This window comes from Cryptomeria japonica, unplaced genomic scaffold (assembly GCF_030272615.1).
Source record: "Cryptomeria japonica unplaced genomic scaffold, Sugi_1.0 HiC_scaffold_255, whole genome shotgun sequence".
Lineage (NCBI taxonomy): Eukaryota > Viridiplantae > Streptophyta > Pinopsida > Cupressales > Cupressaceae > Cryptomeria > Cryptomeria japonica.
Window position 1 is genome coordinate 50,001 of NW_026729077.1, and position 26,852 is coordinate 76,852.

General features: G+C 63.5%; 5 non-coding genes across 5 annotated transcripts; all 5 read right to left on the reverse strand.

The window, feature by feature from the left end:
• Positions 1 to 268: 268 nt before the first annotated feature.
• LOC131869670 (5S ribosomal RNA) lies at positions 269 to 387 on the reverse strand. The gene has a single exon (XR_009368051.1). It is a non-coding gene; the product is annotated as a 5S ribosomal RNA (ribosomal RNA).
• Positions 388 to 6,376: 5,989 nt separating this feature from the next.
• LOC131869673 (5S ribosomal RNA) lies at positions 6,377 to 6,495 on the reverse strand. The gene has a single exon (XR_009368054.1). It is a non-coding gene; the product is annotated as a 5S ribosomal RNA (ribosomal RNA).
• A 5,989-nt stretch (positions 6,496 to 12,484) lies between these two features.
• LOC131869637 (5S ribosomal RNA) lies at positions 12,485 to 12,603 on the reverse strand. The gene has a single exon (XR_009368019.1). It is a non-coding gene; the product is annotated as a 5S ribosomal RNA (ribosomal RNA).
• Positions 12,604 to 18,592: 5,989 nt separating this feature from the next.
• Positions 18,593 to 18,711, reverse strand: LOC131869638 (5S ribosomal RNA). The gene has a single exon (XR_009368020.1). It is a non-coding gene; the product is annotated as a 5S ribosomal RNA (ribosomal RNA).
• A 5,915-nt stretch (positions 18,712 to 24,626) lies between these two features.
• On the reverse strand, positions 24,627 to 24,745 carry LOC131869647 (5S ribosomal RNA). Its single transcript, XR_009368029.1, has one exon. It is a non-coding gene; the product is annotated as a 5S ribosomal RNA (ribosomal RNA).
• Between the last annotated feature and the right edge of the window lie 2,107 nt (positions 24,746 to 26,852).

Genomic DNA, 26,852 nt, shown 5'->3' on the forward strand with positions numbered 1-26,852 from the left:
CGACTCGACCGAGCGCGCACTGGCCGAGGTGCACACCGATTTCACCTGGGTGCGCGCGCAGCACCTCGGGCGCACCGGGGTGCGCGCACAACGCCCGGGTTGCACCGTGGCCTGTGTGCTCGGGGCGCCTCGGGTGCGCGCTCGGTGTCGCCCCCGCGCGCGCGGTAGTGCGGGCAGCGCACCCCGGCCCGGCCCGGCCCCGACGAGAACGCAAACGGGCAAAAGGTTTATTCAAATAGCATTGCGACGCCCGGCGAAAAACTAAAAAAGGGTGCAACACCGGGACTTCCCGGGAGGTCACCCATCCCAGTACTACTCCGGCCCAAGCGCGCTTAACTGCGGAGTTCTGATGGGATCCGGTGCACTAACGCTGGTATGATCGCACCCGTTATGAGCTTGTCGCAGTGTGTACTTAGCAAACCGCGACCCACGTGCGAATCCACCCCGGCCACCCACCCCCGTCGAGGTGCACACCCTCCCTCGCGAAGTGCGCCCCGTTCGCCAAGTGTGAGCCCTGCCCGGGTGCGCGCACCTTGCTAGGGCGTCGGGTGTGCACCCGGCCCGGCCTACGTGCGTGCACCTGGACGGGGCGTCGTGTGCGTGCAGTGTCCCGTCTGCAACGCGGTGCCCACACACCACCTCGGGCGCAACGACCTGCGCTCACATGTGGGCCGAGTGCACCTTGGTGCATGTTCGGGGCGCCTCGGGTGCACGCTCGATCTTGCCCCGGTGCACCAAGGCGCTCGGTTTGCCCCGGGTGCGCACTTGGTGCAAGGTGGGCACCCAAAATAGGGATCAAGCACCAAAACACAAGTTTCGGGATGCAAAATGGGACCCAAGGACCACAAATGCGTTCCAAGACCCATGATGGGTCCACGAGAACAAAAATGTGTTCCGAGACTTAATAAACAAATATTGGGTTTTAGGAGAAGAAACATGCTCTGATGCCCAAAACGAGAATCGACCCCGAAAAGGCCACAGGCCAAAAGTGGGATGCGAGACAAAAAAAAATGGGACCCGAGGACCAAAATTGGGTTCCCAGGTCGAAGACAGGGCAACCGGACAAGAAACGACCTCTAAGGCTCGAAATGAGTCCCGACGACTAAAACTTGACAAGAAGCACCCATCAGGCACCCAACTCGACACCCATGGGATGCCGACCCACCCGGGCTTCCACCTAGCACACCTTGGCACCCACCCACCCTCGCACCCAACCTCGCACCCAACTTAGCACCTTTGAACCCACATTGGCACTCACCCTGACCCTGGCACCTTGGAACCCACATTGGCACTCACCTTGACCCTGGCACCCACCTTTGCACTCACCTTGGGACCCACCCTGGCTCCCACCTCGGCACCCACCCAGACACCCACCTTGGTTCCTTGGCACCCACCTTGGATCCTTGGCACCCACCCCGACACCCACCTTGGCACGCAACTTGGCTACTTGCCACCCACCTTGGCTCCTTGACGCCCACCCCGACAACCACCCCGTGACCTACCCTGGCTAGGGTTGGTGCACACCCACCCTGGTGCCCACCTTGGCACCCACCCCATGACCCACCTTGGCACGCACCTTAGTACCCACCCCGTTACCCACCCTAGGACCCACCCCGTGACCCACCTTGGCCAGGGTGGGTGCCTTGGTGCGCACAACTTGCCTGGGCTGCACACCAGGGCGGGCTCAAGATGGCACCCGCGTTCCGTTTTTTTCACTATCTTTCAAAACGGAAATTTTAAAATCTCGTTTTTTTTTTTTTTTTGCCTTTTCTGGAAATTAGTGAAGGCAGCGCATCAAAGGTGCGCAATGCTGGTGCGAACCCGGGAGCGCTCCGATGTGTGCTCCAAGGTGCGGCGTGCACGAAGTCCGAGCCCGGCTTGCCCCGGGTGCGCACCTCGCGTGCACCTTCGCCGGGGTGAGCACCTTGGCTGGGTTGCGCGCCCTGGTGCGCACCAAGGAGCGCTCTGAAGTGTGCTCCAAGGTGCGGCGTGCACGAAGTCGGAGCTCGGTTTGCCCCGGGTGTGCACCTCGGGTGCGCACCTCGCGTGCACCTTCGCTGCGGTGGGCACCTTGGCTGGGTTGCGCGCCTTGGTGGGCACCATGCAGTGCACGAAGTCGGAGCCCGGTTTGCCCCGGGCGCGCACCTCCGCCAGGGTGGGCACCTTGGTGCGCACAACTTGCCTGGGCTGCGCACCAGGAAGGGCTCAAGATGGCACCCGCGTTCCGTTTTTTTCACTATCTTTCAGAACGGAAATTTTAAAATATCGTTTTTTTTTGCCTTTTCTGGAAATTAGTGAAGGCAGCGCATCAAAGGTGCGCAACGCTGGTGCGAACCTGGGAGCGCTCCGATGTGTGCTCCAAGGTGCGGCGTGCACGAAGTCGGAGCCCGGTTTGCCCCGGGTGCGCCCTGGTGGGCACCATGGTGCGCACCAAGGAGCGCTCCGAAGTGTGCTCCAAGGTGCGGCCTGCACGAAGTCGGAGCCCGGTTTGCCCCGGGCGTGCACCGCGGGTGGGCACCTTGGTGCGCATGCCTTGCCTGGGCTGCGCACCAGGGCGGGCTCAAGATGGCACCCGCGTTCCGTTTTTTTCACTATCTTTCAAAACGGAAATTTTAAAATCTCATTTTTTTTTGCCTTTTCTGGAAATTAGTGAAGGCAGCGCATCAAAGGTGCGCACCTCGCTGCCCACCACGGTGCGCAACGCCGGTGGGCACCCGGGAGTGCTTCGAAGTGTGCTCCAAGGTGCTGCGTGCACGTTGTCGGAGCCCGGTTTGCCCCGGGTGCGCACCTCGCGTGCACCTTCGTCGGGGTGGGCACCTTGGCTGGGTTTGCCCCGGCTGCGCTCCGAAGCGGGGTTATTGGAGCGCCGCCTCTTTTTTTGTCGGAGCGTTTGGTGGGGTTTCTCGCATTGGCTCTTCCCAGGCCCGGTTGCCACCCTGGCGCGCACGAAGTCGGAAGTAGGGTTAATTGCCCGGGTGCGCACCTTTGCCAGGGTGGGCACCTTACCTGGGCTGTGCACCAGGGCGGGCTCAAGATGGCACCCGCGTTCCGTTTTTTTCACTATCTTTCAAAACGGAAATTTTAAAATCTCCTCTTTTTTTTGCCTTTTCTGGAAATTAGTGAAGGCAGCGCATCAAAGGTGCGCACCTCGCTGCCCACCTTGGTGTGCTCTGAGGTGCGCACCCGGGAGCGCTACGAAGTGTGCTCCAAGGTGCGGCGTGCACGTTGTCGGAGCCCGGTTTGCCCCGGGTGCGCACCTCGCCTGCACCTTGGCCGGGGTGGGCACCCTGGCTGGGTTTGCCCAGGGTGCGCTCCGAAGCGGGGTTACTGGAGCGCCCCCTCTTTTTTTGTCAGAGCGTTTGGTGGGGTTTCTCGCATTGGCTCTTCCCAGGCCCGGTTGTTGGGTGCGCTCCCACCCTGGCGCGCGCGAAGTTGGAAGTTGGGTTAATTGCCCGGGCGCGCACCTTCGCCAGGGTGGGCACCTTGGTGCGCACACCTTGGCTGGGCTGCGCACCAGGGCGGGCTCAAGATGGCACCAGCATTCCCTTTTTCTCACTATCTTTCAAAACGGAAATTTTAAAATCTCGTTTTCTTTTGCCTTTTATGGAAATTAGTGAAGGCATCGCATCAAAGGTGCGCACCTCGCTGCCCACCTTGGTGTGCTCCGAGGTGCCCACCACGGTGCGCTCCGAGGTGCCCACCACGGTGCGCAACGCCGGTGCGAACCCGGGAGCGCCCCGATGTGTGCTCCAAGGTGCGGCGTGCACGAAGCCGGACCCCGGTTTGCCCCGGGTGCGCACCTCGCGTGCACCTTGGTGCGCACACCTTGGCTGGGTTGCGCGGCCTGGTGGGCACCATGGTGCGCACCAAGGAGCGCTCCGAAGTGTGCTCCAAGGTGCGGCGTGCACGAAGTCCTAGCCCGGTTTGCCCCGGGTGCGCACCTTCGCTGCGGTGGGCACCATGGCGTGCACGAAGTCGGAGCCCGGTTTGCCCCGGGTGCGCACCTCGCGTGCACCTTCGCCGGGGTGGGCACCTCGGCTGGGTTGCGCGCCCTGGTGCGCACCAAGGAGCGCTCCGAAGTGTGCTCCAAGGTGCGGCGTGCACGAAGTCGGAGCCCGGTTTGCCCCGGGTGCGCACCTTCGCCGCGGTGGGCACCCTGGTGCGCACCATGGCGTGCACGAAGTCGGAGCCCGGTTTGCCCCGGGTGCGCACCTCGCGTGCACCTTCGGCGGGGTTGCGCGCCCTGGTGCGCACCAAGGAGCGCTCCGAAGTGTGCTCCAAGGTGCGGCGTGCACGAAGTCGGAGCCCGGTTTGCCCCGGGTGCGCACCTCGCGTGCACCTTCGGCGGGGTTGCGCGCCCTGGTGGGCACCATGGTGCGCACCAAGGAGCGCTCCGAAGTGTGCTCCAAGGTGCGGCGTGCACGAAGTCGGAGCCCGGTTTGCCCCGGGTGCGCACCTCGCGTGCACCTTCGCCGCGGTGGGCACCATGGCGTGCACGAAGTCGGAGCCCGGTTTGCCCCGGGTGCGCACCTCGCGTGCACCTTCGCCGCGGTGGGCACCATGGCGTGCACGAAGTCGGAGCCCGGTTTGCCCCGGGTGCGCACCTCGCGTGCACCTTCGCTGGGGTGGGCACCTCGGCTGGGTTGCGCGCCCTGGTGCGCACCAAGGAGCGCTCCGAAGTGTGCTCCAAGGTGCGGCGTGCACGAAGTCGGAGCCCGGTTTGCCCCGGGTGCGCACCTCGCGTGCACCTTCGCCGCGGTGGGCACCATGGCGTGCACGAAGTCGGAGCCCGGTTTGCCCCGGGTGCGCACCCCGCGTGCACCTTCGCCGGGGTGGGCACCTCGGCTGGGTTGCGCGCCCTGGTGCGCACCAAGGAGCGCTCCGAAGTGTGCTCCAAGGTGCGGCGTGCACGAAGTCGGAGCCCGGTTTACCCCGGGTGCGCACCTCGCGTGCACCTTCGCCGCGGTGGGCACCTTGGCTGGGTTGGGCACCATTGAGCGCTCCGAAGTGTGCTCCAAGGTGCGCACCATGGCCCTCCAAGGTGCGCAGCATGGCGTGCACGAAGTCGGAGCCCGGTTTGCCCCGGGTGCGCACCTCGCGTGCACCTTCGCCAGGGTGGGCACCTCGGTGCGCACACCTTCTCAATGTTTTCTTGCCTTTTCTGGAAATTGGTGAAGGCAGCGCATCAAAGGTGCGCACCTCGGTGTGCTCCGAGGTGCGAACCCGAGAGCGCTCCGAGGTGCCCACGAAGTCGAAAGTCGGGTTAATTGCATTGTTTTCCCCGGGTGCGCTCCGAGGTGCGCAACATCGGTGCGCACCAAGGAGGGCTCCGAAGTGTGCTCCAAGGTGCGCACGATTCGGAGCTCGGTTTGCCCGGGGTGCGCACACCTTGGCTGGGTTGCGCACCCTTTGTGCGCTCCAAGGTGCGCACGAAGTCGGAGCTCGGTTTGCCCCGGGTGCGCACCTTCGCCAGGGTGCGCACCTTGATGCGCACGCCTTGGCTGGGCTGCGCACCTTGGTGGGCGCCATGGTGCGCACCTTTCGTGCGCTCCAAGGTGCGCACGAAGTCGGAGCTCGGTTTGCCCCGGGTGCGCACCTTGGTGGGCGCCATGGTGCACTCCGAGGTGCCCAAGATTGGTGCGCACCAAGGAGCGCTCCGAAGTGCGCTCCAAGGTGCGCAGGTGCGCGCGAAGTCGAAAGTTGGGTTAATTGTCCGGTTTGCCTCGGGTGCGCACCTTGCGTGCACCTTCGCCAGGGTGGGCGCCTTGGTGCGCACACCTTGGCTGGGCTGCGCACCCGGGCGCGCACACCTTGGCACCCGCGTTTCCTTCATTTTAAATTTTTTTTTTTTACAATCTCTCAAGTGGGAAATTCTATAATCTCAACTTTTTTTGCCTTTTCAGGAAACTTTTGAATGGAGCGCATCATTGGTGCGCTCCGAAGTGTGCTCCAAGGTGCGCACCTCTGGTGTGCTCCAAAGCTCTCTCCAGCTGCGTGCACCTGCCCCGGCCGCGCACCCGGCCCCGCCCAGCTTCGCTCACCTGTCCCGGGCGTCTGGTGCGGAACCTTAGAGTAAGAAACATCACCGTGCACCTTGGCCAACGTGCGCGACTCGACCGAGCGCGCACTGGCCGAGGTGCACACCGATTTCACCTGGGTGCGCGCGCAGCACCTCGGGCGCACCGGGGTGCGCGCACAACGCCCGGGTTGCACCGTGGCCTGTGTGCTCGGGGCGCCTCGGGTGCGCGCTCGGTGTCGCCCCCGCGCGCGCGGTAGTGCGGGCAGCGCACCCCGGCCCGGCCCGGCCCCGACGAGAACGCAAACGGGCAAAAGGTTTATTCAAATAGCATTGCGACGCCCGGCGAAAAACTAAAAAAGGGTGCAACACCGGGACTTCCCGGGAGGTCACCCATCCCAGTACTACTCCGGCCCAAGCGCGCTTAACTGCGGAGTTCTGATGGGATCCGGTGCACTAACGCTGGTATGATCGCACCCGTTATGAGCTTGTCGCAGTGTGTACTTAGCAAACCGCGACCCACGTGCGAATCCACCCCGGCCACCCACCCCCGTCGAGGTGCACACCCTCCCTCGCGAAGTGCGCCCCGTTCGCCAAGTGTGAGCCCTGCCCGGGTGCGCGCACCTTGCTAGGGCGTCGGGTGTGCACCCGGCCCGGCCTACGTGCGTGCACCTGGACGGGGCGTCGTGTGCGTGCAGTGTCCCGTCTGCAACGCGGTGCCCACACACCACCTCGGGCGCAACGACCTGCGCTCACATGTGGGCCGAGTGCACCTTGGTGCATGTTCGGGGCGCCTCGGGTGCACGCTCGATCTTGCCCCGGTGCACCAAGGCGCTCGGTTTGCCCCGGGTGCGCACTTGGTGCAAGGTGGGCACCCAAAATAGGGATCAAGCACCAAAACACAAGTTTCGGGATGCAAAATGGGACCCAAGGACCACAAATGCGTTCCAAGACCCATGATGGGTCCACGAGAACAAAAATGTGTTCCGAGACTTAATAAACAAATATTGGGTTTTAGGAGAAGAAACATGCTCTGATGCCCAAAACGAGAATCGACCCCGAAAAGGCCACAGGCCAAAAGTGGGATGCGAGACAAAAAAAAATGGGACCCGAGGACCAAAATTGGGTTCCCAGGTCGAAGACAGGGCAACCGGACAAGAAACGACCTCTAAGGCTCGAAATGAGTCCCGACGACTAAAACTTGACAAGAAGCACCCATCAGGCACCCAACTCGACACCCATGGGATGCCGACCCACCCGGGCTTCCACCTAGCACACCTTGGCACCCACCCACCCTCGCACCCAACCTCGCACCCAACTTAGCACCTTTGAACCCACATTGGCACTCACCCTGACCCTGGCACCTTGGAACCCACATTGGCACTCACCTTGACCCTGGCACCCACCTTTGCACTCACCTTGGGACCCACCCTGGCTCCCACCTCGGCACCCACCCAGACACCCACCTTGGTTCCTTGGCACCCACCTTGGATCCTTGGCACCCACCCCGACACCCACCTTGGCACGCAACTTGGCTACTTGCCACCCACCTTGGCTCCTTGACGCCCACCCCGACAACCACCCCGTGACCTACCCTGGCTAGGGTTGGTGCACACCCACCCTGGTGCCCACCTTGGCACCCACCCCATGACCCACCTTGGCACGCACCTTAGTACCCACCCCGTTACCCACCCTAGGACCCACCCCGTGACCCACCTTGGCCAGGGTGGGTGCCTTGGTGCGCACAACTTGCCTGGGCTGCACACCAGGGCGGGCTCAAGATGGCACCCGCGTTCCGTTTTTTTCACTATCTTTCAAAACGGAAATTTTAAAATCTCGTTTTTTTTTTTTTTTTGCCTTTTCTGGAAATTAGTGAAGGCAGCGCATCAAAGGTGCGCAATGCTGGTGCGAACCCGGGAGCGCTCCGATGTGTGCTCCAAGGTGCGGCGTGCACGAAGTCCGAGCCCGGCTTGCCCCGGGTGCGCACCTCGCGTGCACCTTCGCCGGGGTGAGCACCTTGGCTGGGTTGCGCGCCCTGGTGCGCACCAAGGAGCGCTCTGAAGTGTGCTCCAAGGTGCGGCGTGCACGAAGTCGGAGCTCGGTTTGCCCCGGGTGTGCACCTCGGGTGCGCACCTCGCGTGCACCTTCGCTGCGGTGGGCACCTTGGCTGGGTTGCGCGCCTTGGTGGGCACCATGCAGTGCACGAAGTCGGAGCCCGGTTTGCCCCGGGCGCGCACCTCCGCCAGGGTGGGCACCTTGGTGCGCACAACTTGCCTGGGCTGCGCACCAGGAAGGGCTCAAGATGGCACCCGCGTTCCGTTTTTTTCACTATCTTTCAGAACGGAAATTTTAAAATATCGTTTTTTTTTGCCTTTTCTGGAAATTAGTGAAGGCAGCGCATCAAAGGTGCGCAACGCTGGTGCGAACCTGGGAGCGCTCCGATGTGTGCTCCAAGGTGCGGCGTGCACGAAGTCGGAGCCCGGTTTGCCCCGGGTGCGCCCTGGTGGGCACCATGGTGCGCACCAAGGAGCGCTCCGAAGTGTGCTCCAAGGTGCGGCCTGCACGAAGTCGGAGCCCGGTTTGCCCCGGGTGTGCACCGCGGGTGGGCACCTTGGTGCGCATGCCTTGCCTGGGCTGCGCACCAGGGCGGGCTCAAGATGGCACCCGCGTTCCGTTTTTTTCACTATCTTTCAAAACGGAAATTTTAAAATCTCATTTTTTTTTGCCTTTTCTGGAAATTAGTGAAGGCAGCGCATCAAAGGTGCGCACCTCGCTGCCCACCACGGTGCGCAACGCCGGTGGGCACCCGGGAGTGCTTCGAAGTGTGCTCCAAGGTGCTGCGTGCACGTTGTCGGAGCCCGGTTTGCCCCGGGTGCGCACCTCGCGTGCACCTTCGTCGGGGTGGGCACCTTGGCTGGGTTTGCCCCGGCTGCGCTCCGAAGCGGGGTTATTGGAGCGCCGCCTCTTTTTTTGTCGGAGCGTTTGGTGGGGTTTCTCGCATTGGCTCTTCCCAGGCCCGGTTGCCACCCTGGCGCGCACGAAGTCGGAAGTAGGGTTAATTGCCCGGGTGCGCACCTTTGCCAGGGTGGGCACCTTACCTGGGCTGTGCACCCGGGCGGGCTCAAGATGGCACCCGCGTTCCGTTTTTTTCACTATCTTTCAAAACGGAAATTTTAAAATCTCCTCTTTTTTTTGCCTTTTCTGGAAATTAGTGAAGGCAGCGCATCAAAGGTGCGCACCTCGCTGCCCACCTTGGTGTGCTCTGAGGTGCGCACCCGGGAGCGCTACGAAGTGTGCTCCAAGGTGCGGCGTGCACGTTGTCGGAGCCCGGTTTGCCCCGGGTGCGCACCTCGCCTGCACCTTGGCCGGGGTGGGCACCCTGGCTGGGTTTGCCCAGGGTGCGCTCCGAAGCGGGGTTACTGGAGCGCCCCCTCTTTTTTTGTCAGAGCGTTTGGTGGGGTTTCTCGCATTGGCTCTTCCCAGGCCCGGTTGTTGGGTGCGCTCCCACCCTGGCGCGCGCGAAGTTGGAAGTTGGGTTAATTGCCCGGGCGCGCACCTTCGCCAGGGTGGGCACCTTGGTGCGCACACCTTGGCTGGGCTGCGCACCAGGGCGGGCTCAAGATGGCACCAGCATTCCCTTTTTCTCACTATCTTTCAAAACGGAAATTTTAAAATCTCGTTTTCTTTTGCCTTTTATGGAAATTAGTGAAGGCATCGCATCAAAGGTGCGCACCTCGCTGCCCACCTTGGTGTGCTCCGAGGTGCCCACCACGGTGCGCTCCGAGGTGCCCACCACGGTGCGCAACGCCGGTGCGAACCCGGGAGCGCCCCGATGTGTGCTCCAAGGTGCGGCGTGCACGAAGCCGGACCCCGGTTTGCCCCGGGTGCGCACCTCGCGTGCACCTTGGTGCGCACACCTTGGCTGGGTTGCGCGGCCTGGTGGGCACCATGGTGCGCACCAAGGAGCGCTCCGAAGTGTGCTCCAAGGTGCGGCGTGCACGAAGTCCTAGCCCGGTTTGCCCCGGGTGCGCACCTTCGCCGCGGTGGGCACCATGGCGTGCACGAAGTCGGAGCCCGGTTTGCCCCGGGTGCGCACCTCGCGTGCACCTTCGCCGGGGTGGGCACCTCGGCTGGGTTGCGCGCCCTGGTGCGCACCAAGGAGCGCTCCGAAGTGTGCTCCAAGGTGCGGCGTGCACGAAGTCGGAGCCCGGTTTGCCCCGGGTGCGCACCTTCGCCGCGGTGGGCACCCTGGTGCGCACCATGGCGTGCACGAAGTCGGAGCCCGGTTTGCCCCGGGTGCGCACCTCGCGTGCACCTTCGGCGGGGTTGCGCGCCCTGGTGCGCACCAAGGAGCGCTCCGAAGTGTGCTCCAAGGTGCGGCGTGCACGAAGTCGGAGCCCGGTTTGCCCCGGGTGCGCACCTCGCGTGCACCTTCGGCGGGGTTGCGCGCCCTGGTGGGCACCATGGTGCGCACCAAGGAGCGCTCCGAAGTGTGCTCCAAGGTGCGGCGTGCACGAAGTCGGAGCCCGGTTTGCCCCGGGTGCGCACCTCGCGTGCACCTTCGCCGCGGTGGGCACCATGGCGTGCACGAAGTCGGAGCCCGGTTTGCCCCGGGTGCGCACCTCGCGTGCACCTTCGCCGCGGTGGGCACCATGGCGTGCACGAAGTCGGAGCCCGGTTTGCCCCGGGTGCGCACCTCGCGTGCACCTTCGCTGGGGTGGGCACCTCGGCTGGGTTGCGCGCCCTGGTGCGCACCAAGGAGCGCTCCGAAGTGTGCTCCAAGGTGCGGCGTGCACGAAGTCGGAGCCCGGTTTGCCCCGGGTGCGCACCTCGCGTGCACCTTCGCCGCGGTGGGCACCATGGCGTGCACGAAGTCGGAGCCCGGTTTGCCCCGGGTGCGCACCCCGCGTGCACCTTCGCCGGGGTGGGCACCTCGGCTGGGTTGCGCGCCCTGGTGCGCACCAAGGAGCGCTCCGAAGTGTGCTCCAAGGTGCGGCGTGCACGAAGTCGGAGCCCGGTTTGCCCCGGGTGCGCACCTCGCGTGCACCTTCGCCGCGGTGGGCACCTTGGCTGGGTTGGGCACCATTGAGCGCTCCGAAGTGTGCTCCAAGGTGCGCACCATGGCCCTCCAAGGTGCGCAGCATGGCGTGCACGAAGTCGGAGCCCGGTTTGCCCCGGGTGCGCACCTCGCGTGCACCTTCGCCAGGGTGGGCACCTCGGTGCGCACACCTTCTCAATGTTTTCTTGCCTTTTCTGGAAATTGGTGAAGGCAGCGCATCAAAGGTGCGCACCTCGGTGTGCTCCGAGGTGCGAACCCGAGAGCGCTCCGAGGTGCCCACGAAGTCGAAAGTCGGGTTAATTGCATTGTTTTCCCCGGGTGCGCTCCGAGGTGCGCAACATCGGTGCGCACCAAGGAGGGCTCCGAAGTGTGCTCCAAGGTGCGCACGATTCGGAGCTCGGTTTGCCCGGGGTGCGCACACCTTGGCTGGGTTGCGCACCCTTTGTGCGCTCCAAGGTGCGCACGAAGTCGGAGCTCGGTTTGCCCCGGGTGCGCACCTTCGCCAGGGTGCGCACCTTGATGCGCACGCCTTGGCTGGGCTGCGCACCTTGGTGGGCGCCATGGTGCGCACCTTTCGTGCGCTCCAAGGTGCGCACGAAGTCGGAGCTCGGTTTGCCCCGGGTGCGCACCTTGGTGGGCGCCATGGTGCACTCCGAGGTGCCCAAGATTGGTGCGCACCAAGGAGCGCTCCGAAGTGCGCTCCAAGGTGCGCAGGTGCGCGCGAAGTCGAAAGTTGGGTTAATTGTCCGGTTTGCCTCGGGTGCGCACCTTGCGTGCACCTTCGCCAGGGTGGGCGCCTTGGTGCGCACACCTTGGCTGGGCTGCGCACCCGGGCGCGCACACCTTGGCACCCGCGTTTCCTTCATTTTAAATTTTTTTTTTTTACAATCTCTCAAGTGGGAAATTCTATAATCTCAACTTTTTTTGCCTTTTCAGGAAACTTTTGAATGGAGCGCATCATTGGTGCGCTCCGAAGTGTGCTCCAAGGTGCGCACCTCTGGTGTGCTCCAAAGCTCTCTCCAGCTGCGTGCACCTGCCCCGGCCGCGCACCCGGCCCCGCCCAGCTTCGCTCACCTGTCCCGGGCGTCTGGTGCGGAACCTTAGAGTAAGAAACATCACCGTGCACCTTGGCCAACGTGCGCGACTCGACCGAGCGCGCACTGGCCGAGGTGCACACCGATTTCACCTGGGTGCGCGCGCAGCACCTCGGGCGCACCGGGGTGCGCGCACAACGCCCGGGTTGCACCGTGGCCTGTGTGCTCGGGGCGCCTCGGGTGCGCGCTCGGTGTCGCCCCCGCGCGCGCGGTAGTGCGGGCAGCGCACCCCGGCCCGGCCCGGCCCCGACGAGAACGCAAACGGGCAAAAGGTTTATTCAAATAGCATTGCGACGCCCGGCGAAAAACTAAAAAAGGGTGCAACACCGGGACTTCCCGGGAGGTCACCCATCCCAGTACTACTCCGGCCCAAGCGCGCTTAACTGCGGAGTTCTGATGGGATCCGGTGCACTAACGCTGGTATGATCGCACCCGTTATGAGCTTGTCGCAGTGTGTACTTAGCAAACCGCGACCCACGTGCGAATCCACCCCGGCCACCCACCCCCGTCGAGGTGCACACCCTCCCTCGCGAAGTGCGCCCCGTTCGCCAAGTGTGAGCCCTGCCCGGGTGCGCGCACCTTGCTAGGGCGTCGGGTGTGCACCCGGCCCGGCCTACGTGCGTGCACCTGGACGGGGCGTCGTGTGCGTGCAGTGTCCCGTCTGCAACGCGGTGCCCACACACCACCTCGGGCGCAACGACCTGCGCTCACATGTGGGCCGAGTGCACCTTGGTGCATGTTCGGGGCGCCTCGGGTGCACGCTCGATCTTGCCCCGGTGCACCAAGGCGCTCGGTTTGCCCCGGGTGCGCACTTGGTGCAAGGTGGGCACCCAAAATAGGGATCAAGCACCAAAACACAAGTTTCGGGATGCAAAATGGGACCCAAGGACCACAAATGCGTTCCAAGACCCATGATGGGTCCACGAGAACAAAAATGTGTTCCGAGACTTAATAAACAAATATTGGGTTTTAGGAGAAGAAACATGCTCTGATGCCCAAAACGAGAATCGACCCCGAAAAGGCCACAGGCCAAAAGTGGGATGCGAGACAAAAAAAAATGGGACCCGAGGACCAAAATTGGGTTCCCAGGTCGAAGACAGGGCAACCGGACAAGAAACGACCTCTAAGGCTCGAAATGAGTCCCGACGACTAAAACTTGACAAGAAGCACCCATCAGGCACCCAACTCGACACCCATGGGATGCCGACCCACCCGGGCTTCCACCTAGCACACCTTGGCACCCACCCACCCTCGCACCCAACCTCGCACCCAACTTAGCACCTTTGAACCCACATTGGCACTCACCCTGACCCTGGCACCTTGGAACCCACATTGGCACTCACCTTGACCCTGGCACCCACCTTTGCACTCACCTTGGGACCCACCCTGGCTCCCACCTCGGCACCCACCCAGACACCCACCTTGGTTCCTTGGCACCCACCTTGGATCCTTGGCACCCACCCCGACACCCACCTTGGCACGCAACTTGGCTACTTGCCACCCACCTTGGCTCCTTGACGCCCACCCCGACAACCACCCCGTGACCTACCCTGGCTAGGGTTGGTGCACACCCACCCTGGTGCCCACCTTGGCACCCACCCCATGACCCACCTTGGCACGCACCTTAGTACCCACCCCGTTACCCACCCTAGGACCCACCCCGTGACCCACCTTGGCCAGGGTGGGTGCCTTGGTGCGCACAACTTGCCTGGGCTGCACACCAGGGCGGGCTCAAGATGGCACCCGCGTTCCGTTTTTTTCACTATCTTTCAAAACGGAAATTTTAAAATCTCGTTTTTTTTTTTTTTTTGCCTTTTCTGGAAATTAGTGAAGGCAGCGCATCAAAGGTGCGCAATGCTGGTGCGAACCCGGGAGCGCTCCGATGTGTGCTCCAAGGTGCGGCGTGCACGAAGTCCGAGCCCGGCTTGCCCCGGGTGCGCACCTCGCGTGCACCTTCGCCGGGGTGAGCACCTTGGCTGGGTTGCGCGCCCTGGTGCGCACCAAGGAGCGCTCTGAAGTGTGCTCCAAGGTGCGGCGTGCACGAAGTCGGAGCTCGGTTTGCCCCGGGTGTGCACCTCGGGTGCGCACCTCGCGTGCACCTTCGCTGCGGTGGGCACCTTGGCTGGGTTGCGCGCCTTGGTGGGCACCATGCAGTGCACGAAGTCGGAGCCCGGTTTGCCCCGGGCGCGCACCTCCGCCAGGGTGGGCACCTTGGTGCGCACAACTTGCCTGGGCTGCGCACCAGGAAGGGCTCAAGATGGCACCCGCGTTCCGTTTTTTTCACTATCTTTCAGAACGGAAATTTTAAAATATCGTTTTTTTTTGCCTTTTCTGGAAATTAGTGAAGGCAGCGCATCAAAGGTGCGCAACGCTGGTGCGAACCTGGGAGCGCTCCGATGTGTGCTCCAAGGTGCGGCGTGCACGAAGTCGGAGCCCGGTTTGCCCCGGGTGCGCCCTGGTGGGCACCATGGTGCGCACCAAGGAGCGCTCCGAAGTGTGCTCCAAGGTGCGGCCTGCACGAAGTCGGAGCCCGGTTTGCCCCGGGTGTGCACCGCGGGTGGGCACCTTGGTGCGCATGCCTTGCCTGGGCTGCGCACCAGGGCGGGCTCAAGATGGCACCCGCGTTCCGTTTTTTTCACTATCTTTCAAAACGGAAATTTTAAAATCTCATTTTTTTTTGCCTTTTCTGGAAATTAGTGAAGGCAGCGCATCAAAGGTGCGCACCTCGCTGCCCACCACGGTGCGCAACGCCGGTGGGCACCCGGGAGTGCTTCGAAGTGTGCTCCAAGGTGCTGCGTGCACGTTGTCGGAGCCCGGTTTGCCCCGGGTGCGCACCTCGCGTGCACCTTCGTCGGGGTGGGCACCTTGGCTGGGTTTGCCCCGGCTGCGCTCCGAAGCGGGGTTATTGGAGCGCCGCCTCTTTTTTTGTCGGAGCGTTTGGTGGGGTTTCTCGCATTGGCTCTTCCCAGGCCCGGTTGCCACCCTGGCGCGCACGAAGTCGGAAGTAGGGTTAATTGCCCGGGTGCGCACCTTTGCCAGGGTGGGCACCTTACCTGGGCTGTGCACCCGGGCGGGCTCAAGATGGCACCCGCGTTCCGTTTTTTTCACTATCTTTCAAAACGGAAATTTTAAAATCTCCTCTTTTTTTTGCCTTTTCTGGAAATTAGTGAAGGCAGCGCATCAAAGGTGCGCACCTCGCTGCCCACCTTGGTGTGCTCTGAGGTGCGCACCCGGGAGCGCTACGAAGTGTGCTCCAAGGTGCGGCGTGCACGTTGTCGGAGCCCGGTTTGCCCCGGGTGCGCACCTCGCCTGCACCTTGGCCGGGGTGGGCACCCTGGCTGGGTTTGCCCAGGGTGCGCTCCGAAGCGGGGTTACTGGAGCGCCCCCTCTTTTTTTGTCAGAGCGTTTGGTGGGGTTTCTCGCATTGGCTCTTCCCAGGCCCGGTTGTTGGGTGCGCTCCCACCCTGGCGCGCGCGAAGTTGGAAGTTGGGTTAATTGCCCGGGCGCGCACCTTCGCCAGGGTGGGCACCTTGGTGCGCACACCTTGGCTGGGCTGCGCACCAGGGCGGGCTCAAGATGGCACCAGCATTCCCTTTTTCTCACTATCTTTCAAAACGGAAATTTTAAAATCTCGTTTTCTTTTGCCTTTTATGGAAATTAGTGAAGGCATCGCATCAAAGGTGCGCACCTCGCTGCCCACCTTGGTGTGCTCCGAGGTGCCCACCACGGTGCGCTCCGAGGTGCCCACCACGGTGCGCAACGCCGGTGCGAACCCGGGAGCGCCCCGATGTGTGCTCCAAGGTGCGGCGTGCACGAAGCCGGACCCCGGTTTGCCCCGGGTGCGCACCTCGCGTGCACCTTGGTGCGCACACCTTGGCTGGGTTGCGCGGCCTGGTGGGCACCATGGTGCGCACCAAGGAGCGCTCCGAAGTGTGCTCCAAGGTGCGGCGTGCACGAAGTCCTAGCCCGGTTTGCCCCGGGTGCGCACCTTCGCCGCGGTGGGCACCATGGCGTGCACGAAGTCGGAGCCCGGTTTGCCCCGGGTGCGCACCTCGCGTGCACCTTCGCCGGGGTGGGCACCTCGGCTGGGTTGCGCGCCCTGGTGCGCACCAAGGAGCGCTCCGAAGTGTGCTCCAAGGTGCGGCGTGCACGAAGTCGGAGCCCGGTTTGCCCCGGGTGCGCACCTTCGCCGCGGTGGGCACCCTGGTGCGCACCATGGCGTGCACGAAGTCGGAGCCCGGTTTGCCCCGGGTGCGCACCTCGCGTGCACCTTCGGCGGGGTTGCGCGCCCTGGTGCGCACCAAGGAGCGCTCCGAAGTGTGCTCCAAGGTGCGGCGTGCACGAAGTCGGAGCCCGGTTTGCCCCGGGTGCGCACCTCGCGTGCACCTTCGGCGGGGTTGCGCGCCCTGGTGGGCACCATGGTGCGCACCAAGGAGCGCTCCGAAGTGTGCTCCAAGGTGCGGCGTGCACGAAGTCGGAGCCCGGTTTGCCCCGGGTGCGCACCTCGCGTGCACCTTCGCCGCGGTGGGCACCATGGCGTGCACGAAGTCGGAGCCCGGTTTGCCCCGGGTGCGCACCTCGCGTGCACCTTCGCCGCGGTGGGCACCATGGCGTGCACGAAGTCGGAGCCCGGTTTGCCCCGGGTGCGCACCTCGCGTGCACCTTCGCTGGGGTGGGCACCTCGGCTGGGTTGCGCGCCCTGGTGCGCACCAAGGAGCGCTCCGAAGTGTGCTCCAAGGTGCGGCGTGCACGAAGTCGGAGCCCGGTTTGCCCCGGGTGCGCACCTCGCGTGCACCTTCGCCGCGGTGGGCACCATGGCGTGCACGAAGTCGGAGCCCGGTTTGCCCCGGGTGCGCACCCCGCGTGCACCTTCGCCGGGGTGGGCACCTCGGCTGGGTTGCGCGCCCTGGTGCGCACCAAGGAGCGCTCCGAAGTGTGCTCCAAGGTGCGGCGTGCACGAAGTCGGAGCCCGGTTTACCCCGGGTGCGCACCTCGCGTGCACCTTCGCCGCGGTGGGCACCTTGGCTGGGTTGGGCACCATTGAGCGCTCCGAAGTGTGCTCCAAGGTGCGCACCATGGCCCTCCAAGGTGCGCAGCATGGCGTGCACGAAGTCGGAGCCCGGTTTGCCCCGGGTGCGCACCTCGCGTGCACCTTCGCCAGGGTGGGCACCTCGGTGCGCACACCTTCTCAATGTTTTCTTGCCTTTTCTGGAAATTGGTGAAGGCAGCGCATCAAAGGTGCGCACCTCGGTGTGCTCCGAGGTGCGAACCCGAGAGCGCTCCGAGGTGCCCACGAAGTCGAAAGTCGGGTTAATTGCATTGTTTTCCCCGGGTGCGCTCCGAGGTGCGCAACATCGGTGCGCACCAAGGAGGGCTCCGAAGTGTGCTCCAAGGTGCGCACGATTCGGAGCTCGGTTTGCCCGGGGTGCGCACACCTTGGCTGGGTTGCGCACCCTTTGTGCGCTCCAAGGTGCGCACGAAGTCGGAGCTCGGTTTGCCCCGGGTGCGCACCTTCGCCAGGGTGCGCACCTTGATGCGCACGCCTTGGCTGGGCTGCGCACCTTGGTGGGCGCCATGGTGCGCACCTTTCGTGCGCTCCAAGGTGCGCACGAAGTCGGAGCTCGGTTTGCCCCGGGTGCGCACCTTGGTGGGCGCCATGGTGCACTCCGAGGTGCCCAAGATTGGTGCGCACCAAGGAGCGCTCCGAAGTGCGCTCCAAGGTGCGCAGGTGCGCGCGAAGTCGAAAGTTGGGTTAATTGTCCGGTTTGCCTCGGGTGCGCACCTTGCGTGCACCTTCGCCAGGGTGGGCGCCTTGGTGCGCACACCTTGGCTGGGCTGCGCACCCGGGCGCGCACACCTTGGCACCCGCGTTTCCTTCATTTTAAATTTTTTTTTTTTACAATCTCTCAAGTGGGAAATTCTATAATCTCAACTTTTTTTGCCTTTTCAGGAAACTTTTGAATGGAGCGCATCATTGGTGCGCTCCGAAGTGTGCTCCAAGGTGCGCACCTCTGGTGTGCTCCAAAGCTCTCTCCAGCTGCGTGCACCTGCCCCGGCCGCGCACCCGGCCCCGCCCAGCTTCGCTCACCTGTCCCGGGCGTCTGGTGCGGAACCTTAGAGTAAGAAACATCACCGTGCACCTTGGCCAACGTGCGCGACTCGACCGAGCGCGCACTGGCCGAGGTGCACACCGATTTCACCTGGGTGCGCGCGCAGCACCTCGGGCGCACCGGGGTGCGCGCACAACGCCCGGGTTGCACCGTGGCCTGTGTGCTCGGGGCGCCTCGGGTGCGCGCTCGGTGTCGCCCCCGCGCGCGCGGTAGTGCGGGCAGCGCACCCCGGCCCGGCCCGGCCCCGACGAGAACGCAAACGGGCAAAAGGTTTATTCAAATAGCATTGCGACGCCCGGCGAAAAACTAAAAAAGGGTGCAACACCGGGACTTCCCGGGAGGTCACCCATCCCAGTACTACTCCGGCCCAAGCGCGCTTAACTGCGGAGTTCTGATGGGATCCGGTGCACTAACGCTGGTATGATCGCACCCGTTATGAGCTTGTCGCAGTGTGTACTTAGCAAACCGCGACCCACGTGCGAATCCACCCCGGCCACCCACCCCCGTCGAGGTGCACACCCTCCCTCGCGAAGTGCGCCCCGTTCGCCAAGTGTGAGCCCTGCCCGGGTGCGCGCACCTTGCTAGGGCGTCGGGTGTGCACCCGGCCCGGCCTACGTGCGTGCACCTGGACGGGGCGTCGTGTGCGTGCAGTGTCCCGTCTGCAACGCGGTGCCCACACACCACCTCGGGCGCAACGACCTGCGCTCACATGTGGGCCGAGTGCACCTTGGTGCATGTTCGGGGCGCCTCGGGTGCACGCTCGATCTTGCCCCGGTGCACCAAGGCGCTCGGTTTGCCCCGGGTGCGCACTTGGTGCAAGGTGGGCACCCAAAATAGGGATCAAGCACCAAAACACAAGTTTCGGGATGCAAAATGGGACCCAAGGACCACAAATGCGTTCCAAGACCCATGATGGGTCCACGAGAACAAAAATGTGTTCCGAGACTTAATAAACAAATATTGGGTTTTAGGAGAAGAAACATGCTCTGATGCCCAAAACGAGAATCGACCCCGAAAAGGCCACAGGCCAAAAGTGGGATGCGAGACAAAAAAAAATGGGACCCGAGGACCAAAATTGGGTTCCCAGGTCGAAGACAGGGCAACCGGACAAGAAACGACCTCTAAGGCTCGAAATGAGTCCCGACGACTAAAACTTGACAAGAAGCACCCATCAGGCACCCAACTCGACACCCATGGGATGCCGACCCACCCGGGCTTCCACCTAGCACACCTTGGCACCCACCCACCCTCGCACCCAACCTCGCACCCAACTTAGCACCTTTGAACCCACATTGGCACTCACCCTGACCCTGGCACCTTGGAACCCACATTGGCACTCACCTTGACCCTGGCACCCACCTTTGCACTCACCTTGGGACCCACCCTGGCTCCCACCTCGGCACCCACCCAGACACCCACCTTGGTTCCTTGGCACCCACCTTGGATCCTTGGCACCCACCCCGACACCCACCTTGGCACGCAACTTGGCTACTTGCCACCCACCTTGGCTCCTTGACGCCCACCCCGACAACCACCCCGTGACCTACCCTGGCTAGGGTTGGTGCACACCCACCCTGGTGCCCACCTTGGCACCCACCCCATGACCCACCTTGGCACGCACCTTAGTACCCACCCCGTTACCCACCCTAGGACCCACCCCGTGACCCACCTTGGCCAGGGTGGGTGCCTTGGTGCGCACAACTTGCCTGGGCTGCACACCAGGGCGGGCTCAAGATGGCACCCGCGTTCCGTTTTTTTCACTATCTTTCAAAACGGAAATTTTAAAATCTCGTTTTTTTTTTTTTTTTGCCTTTTCTGGAAATTAGTGAAGGCAGCGCATCAAAGGTGCGCAATGCTGGTGCGAACCCGGGAGCGCTCCGATGTGTGCTCCAAGGTGCGGCGTGCACGAAGTCCGAGCCCGGCTTGCCCCGGGTGCGCACCTCGCGTGCACCTTCGCCGGGGTGAGCACCTTGGCTGGGTTGCGCGCCCTGGTGCGCACCAAGGAGCGCTCTGAAGTGTGCTCCAAGGTGCGGCGTGCACGAAGTCGGAGCTCGGTTTGCCCCGGGTGTGCACCTCGGGTGCGCACCTCGCGTGCACCTTCGCTGCGGTGGGCACCTTGGCTGGGTTGCGCGCCTTGGTGGGCACCATGCAGTGCACGAAGTCGGAGCCCGGTTTGCCCCGGGCGCGCACCTCCGCCAGGGTGGGCACCTTGGTGCGCACAACTTGCCTGGGCTGCGCACCAGGAAGGGCTCAAGATGGCACCCGCGTTCCGTTTTTTTCACTATCTTTCAGAACGGAAATTTTAAAATATCGTTTTTTTTTGCCTTTTCTGGAAATTAGTGAAGGCAGCGCATCAAAGGTGCGCAACGCTGGTGCGAACCTGGGAGCGCTCCGATGTGTGCTCCAAGGTGCGGCGTGCACGAAGTCGGAGCCCGGTTTGCCCCGGGTGCGCCCTGGTGGGCACCATGGTGCGCACCAAGGAGCGCTCCGAAGTGTGCTCCAAGGTGCGGCCTGCACGAAGTCGGAGCCCGGTTTGCCCCGGGTGTGCACCGCGGGTGGGCACCTTGGTGCGCATGCCTTGCCTGGGCTGCGCACCAGGGCGGGCTCAAGATGGCACCCGCGTTCCGTTTTTTTCACTATCTTTCAAAACGGAAATTTTAAAATCTCATTTTTTTTTGCCTTTTCTGGAAATTAGTGAAGGCAGCGCATCAAAGGTGCGCACCTCGCTGCCCACCACGGTGCGCAACGCCGGTGGGCACCCGGGAGTGCTTCGAAGTGTGCTCCAAGGTGCTGCGTGCACGTTGTCGGAGCCCGGTTTGCCCCGGGTGCGCACCTCGCGTGCACCTTCGTCGGGGTGGGCACCTTGGCTGGGTTTGCCCCGGCTGCGCTCCGAAGCGGGGTTATTGGAGCGCCGCCTCTTTTTTTGTCGGAGCGTTTGGTGGGGTTTCTCGCATTGGCTCTTCCCAGGCCCGGTTGCCACCCTGGCGCGCACGAAGTCGGAAGTAGGGTTAATTGCCCGGGTGCGCACCTTTGCCAGGGTGGGCACCTTACCTGGGCTGTGCACCCGGGCGGGCTCAAGATGGCACCCGCGTTCCGTTTTTTTCACTATCTTTCAAAACGGAAATTTTAAAATCTCCTCTTTTTTTTGCCTTTTCTGGAAATTAGTGAAGGCAGCGCATCAAAGGTGCGCACCTCGCTGCCCACCTTGGTGTGCTCTGAGGTGCGCACCCGGGAGCGCTACGAAGTGTGCTCCAAGGTGCGGCGTGCACGTTGTCGGAGCCCGGTTTGCCCCGGGTGCGCACCTCGCCTGCACCTTGGCCGGGGTGGGCACCCTGGCTGGGTTTGCCCAGGGTGCGCTCCGAAGCGGGGTTACTGGAGCGCCCCCTCTTTTTTTGTCAGAGCGTTTGGTGGGGTTTCTCGCATTGGCTCTTCCCAGGCCCGGTTGTTGGGTGCGCTCCCACCCTGGCGCGCGCGAAGTTGGAAGTTGGGTTAATTGCCCGGGCGCGCACCTTCGCCAGGGTGGGCACCTTGGTGCGCACACCTTGGCTGGGCTGCGCACCAGGGCGGGCTCAAGATGGCACCAGCATTCCCTTTTTCTCACTATCTTTCAAAACGGAAATTTTAAAATCTCGTTTTCTTTTGCCTTTTATGGAAATTAGTGAAGGCATCGCATCAAAGGTGCGCACCTCGCTGCCCACCTTGGTGTGCTCCGAGGTGCCCACCACGGTGCGCTCCGAGGTGCCCACCACGGTGCGCAACGCCGGTGCGAACCCGGGAGCGCCCCGATGTGTGCTCCAAGGTGCGGCGTGCACGAAGCCGGACCCCGGTTTGCCCCGGGTGCGCACCTCGCGTGCACCTTGGTGCGCACACCTTGGCTGGGTTGCGCGGCCTGGTGGGCACCATGGTGCGCACCAAGGAGCGCTCCGAAGTGTGCTCCAAGGTGCGGCGTGCACGAAGTCCTAGCCCGGTTTGCCCCGGGTGCGCACCTTCGCCGCGGTGGGCACCATGGCGTGCACGAAGTCGGAGCCCGGTTTGCCCCGGGTGCGCACCTCGCGTGCACCTTCGCCGGGGTGGGCACCTCGGCTGGGTTGCGCGCCCTGGTGCGCACCAAGGAGCGCTCCGAAGTGTGCTCCAAGGTGCGGCGTGCACGAAGTCGGAGCCCGGTTTGCCCCGGGTGCGCACCTTCGCCGCGGTGGGCACCCTGGTGCGCACCATGGCGTGCACGAAGTCGGAGCCCGGTTTGCCCCGGGTGCGCACCTCGCGTGCACCTTCGGCGGGGTTGCGCGCCCTGGTGCGCACCAAGGAGCGCTCCGAAGTGTGCTCCAAGGTGCGGCGTGCACGAAGTCGGAGCCCGGTTTGCCCCGGGTGCGCACCTCGCGTGCACCTTCGGCGGGGTTGCGCGCCCTGGTGGGCACCATGGTGCGCACCAAGGAGCGCTCCGAAGTGTGCTCCAAGGTGCGGCGTGCACGAAGTCGGAGCCCGGTTTGCCCCGGGTGCGCACCTCGCGTGCACCTTCGCCGCGGTGGGCACCATGGCGTGCACGAAGTCGGAGCCCGGTTTGCCCCGGGTGCGCACCTCGCGTGCACCTTCGCCGGGGTGGGCACCTCGGCTGGGTTGCGCGCCCTGGTGCGCACCAAGGAGCGCTCCGAAGTGTGCTCCAAGGTGCGGCGTGCACGAAGTCGGAGCCCGGTTTGCCCCGGGTGCGCACCTCGCGTGCACCTTCGCCGCGGTGGGCACCATGGCGTGCACGAAGTCGGAGCCCGGTTTGCCTCGGGTGCGCACCCCGCGTGCACCTTCGCCGGGGTGGGCACCTCGGCTGGGTTGCGCGCCCTGGTGCGCACCAAGGAGCGCTCCGAAGTGTGCTCCAAGGTGCGGCGTGCACGAAGTCGGAGCCCGGTTTGCCCCGGGTGCGCACCTCGCGTGCACCTTCGCCGCGGTGGGCACCTTGGCTGGGTTGGGCACCATTGAGCGCTCCGAAGTGTGCTCCAAGGTGCGCACCATGGCCCTCCAAGGTGCGCAGCATGGCGTGCACGAAGTCGGAGCCCGGTTTGCCCCGGGTGCGCACCTCGCGTGCACCTTCGCCAGGGTGGGCACCTCGGTGCGCACACCTTCTCAATGTTTTCTTGCCTTTTCTGGAAATTGGTGAAGGCAGCGCATCAAAGGTGCGCACCTCGGTGTGCTCCGAGGTGCGAACCCGAGAGCGCTCCGAGGTGCCCACGAAGTCGAAAGTCGGGTTAATTGCATTGTTTTCCCCGGGTGCGCTCCGAGGTGCGCAACATCGGTGCGCACCAAGGAGGGCTCCGAAGTGTGCTCCAAGGTGCGCACGATTCGGAGCTCGGTTTGCCCGGGGTGCGCACACCTTGGCTGGGTTGCGCACCCTTTGTGCGCTCCAAGGTGCGCACGAAGTCGGAGCTCGGTTTGCCCCGGGTGCGCACCTTCGCCAGGGTGCGCACCTTGATGCGCACGCCTTGGCTGGGCTGCGCACCTTGGTGGGCGCCATGGTGCGCACCTTTCGTGCGCTCCAAGGTGCGCACGAAGTCGGAGCTCGGTTTGCCCCGGGTGCGCACCTTGGTGGGCGCCATGGTGCACTCCGAGGTGCCCAAGATTGGTGCGCAACAAGGAGCGCTCCGAAGTGCGCTCCAAGGTGCGCAGGTGCGCGCGAAGTCGAAAGTTGGGTTAATTGTCCGGTTTGCCTCGGGTGCGCACCTTGCGTGCACCTTCGCCAGGGTGGGCGCCTTGGTGCGCACACCTTGGCTGGGCTGCGCACCCGGGCGCGCACACCTTGGCACCCGCGTTTCCTTCATTTTAAATTTTTTTTTTTTACAATCTCTCAAGTGGGAAATTCTATAATCTCAACTTTTTTTGCCTTTTCAGGAAACTTTTGAATGGAGCGCATCATTGGTGCGCTCCGAAGTGTGCTCCAAGGTGCGCACCTCTGGTGTGCTCCAAAGCTCTCTCCAGCTGCGTGCACCTGCCCCGGCCGCGCACCCGGCCCCGCCCAGCTTCGCTCACCTGTCCCGGGCGTCTGGTGCGGAACCTTAGAGTAAGAAACATCACCGTGCACCTTGGCCAACGTGCGCGACTCGACCGAGCGCGCACTGGCCGAGGTGCACACCGATTTCACCTGGGTGCGCGCGCAGCACCTCGGGCGCACCGGGGTGCGCGCACAACGCCCGGGTTGCACCGTGGCCTGTGTGCTCGGGGCGCCTCGGGTGCGCGCTCGGTGTCGCCCCCGCGCGCGCGGTAGTGCGGGCAGCGCACCCCGGCCCGGCCCGGCCCCGACGAGAACGCAAACGGGCAAAAGGTTTATTCAAATAGCATTGCGACGCCCGGCGAAAAACTAAGAAAGGGTGCAACACCGGGACTTCCCGGGAGGTCACCCATCCTAGTACTACTCCGGCCCAAGCGCGCTTAACTGCGGAGTTCTGATGGGATCCGGTGCACTAACGCTGGTATGATCGCACCCGTTATGAGCTTGTCGCAGTGTGTACTTAGCAAACCGCGACCCACGTGCGAATCCACCCCGGCCACCCACCCCCGTCGAGGTGCACACCCTCCCTCGCGAAGTGCGCCCCGTTCGCCAAGTGTGAGCCCTGCCCGGGTGCGCGCACCTTGCTAGGGCGTCGGGTGTGCACCCGGCCCGGCCTACGTGCGTGCACCTGGACGGGGCGTCGTGTGCGTGCAGTGTCCCGTCTGCAACGCGGTGCCCACACACCACCTCGGGCGCAACGACCTGCGCTCACATGTGGGCCGAGTGCACCTTGGTGCATGTTCGGGGCGCCTCGGGTGCACGCTCGATCTTGCCCCGGTGCACCAAGGCGCTCGGTTTGCCCCGGGTGCGCACTTGGTGCAAGGTGGGCACCCAAAATAGGGATCAAGCACCAAAACACAAGTTTCGGGATGCAAAATGGGACCCAAGGACCACAAATGCGTTCCAAGACCCATGATGGGTCCACGAGAACAAAAATGTGTTCCGAGACTTAATAAACAAATATTGGGTTTTAGGAGAAGAAACATGCTCTGATGCCCAAAACGAGAATCGACCCCGAAAAGGCCACAGGCCAAAAGTGGGATGCGAGACAAAAAAAAATGGGACCCGAGGACCAAAATTGGGTTCCCAGGTCGAAGACAGGGCAACCGGACAAGAAACGACCTCTAAGGCTCGAAATGAGTCCCGACGACTAAAACTTGACAAGAAGCACCCATCAGGCACCCAACTCGACACCCATGGGATGCCGACCCACCCGGGCTTCCACCTAGCACACCTTGGCACCCACCCACCCTCGCACCCAACCTCGCACCCAACTTAGCACCTTTGAACCCACATTGGCACTCACCCTGACCCTGGCACCTTGGAACCCACATTGGCACTCACCTTGACCCTGGCACCCACCTTTGCACTCACCTTGGGACCCACCCTGGCTCCCACCTCGGCACCCACCCAGACACCCACCTTGGTTCCTTGGCACCCACCTTGGATCCTTGGCACCCACCCCGACACCCACCTTGGCACGCAACTTGGCTACTTGCCACCCACCTTGGCTCCTTGACGCCCACCCCGACAACCACCCCGTGACCTACCCTGGCTAGGGTTGGTGCACACCCACCCTGGTGCCCACCTTGGCACCCACCCCATGACCCACCTTGGCACGCACCTTAGTACCCACCCTGTTACCCACCCTAGGACCCACCCCGTGACCCACCTTGGCCAGGGTGGGTGCACCCACCCTGGTGCCCACCTTGGCACCCACCCATCCTAGCACCCAGCCTGTGACCGGGCTTGGAACCCAACCTTGCACCCGTCTTGGCCAGTGTGGGTGCGCACCCATCCTGGCACCCACGTTGTGACACACCCTTTAACCCACGCACCCTAGCAGCCACGTTGGCACCCACCTTGGAACACAACCTAGCAACTTGGCACCCACCCCGTGACCCACCTTGGCATCCACCATAGCAGTCGCCCACTTGGCACCCACCTTGGAACCCAAGTTGGCACCCACCTCGGCACCCACCTTGACACTTGTGGACCCACCTTGCCACTCACCCTAGCATCGACCCATCCTAGCACCCACCCTGGCACCTTTGCACCCTAGCACTCACCCATCCTAGCACCTAACCTGTGACCCACCTTGACACTCACCCTCGCACCCACCTTGGAACCCAACCTAGCACCCACCCACCCTGACACCAACCCTAGCACCTACCCACCCTTGCACCCACCCTGTGACCCATCTTGGCACCCACCCATCCTACCACTCAACCTATCACCCACCTTCTCACCCACCTTGGCATCCACCTTAGCACCCACCCACACTGGCACCTTGGCACCCACCTCGGGCAAGGTGGGTGCACACCCACCCTGACACCCAATTTAGAACCAACCGAGCATGTTACCCACCTTGGCACCCACATTGCAGCCCACCCTAGTACCCACCCTATGACCCACATTGGCATCCACACCCTAGCACCCAGGCACCTCGACACCCGCCTTGACACGCACCCTAGCACTAAACCTGTGACCCACCTTGGAACTCACCCTAGAACCCACCCACCCTGTGAACCACCTTGGCATC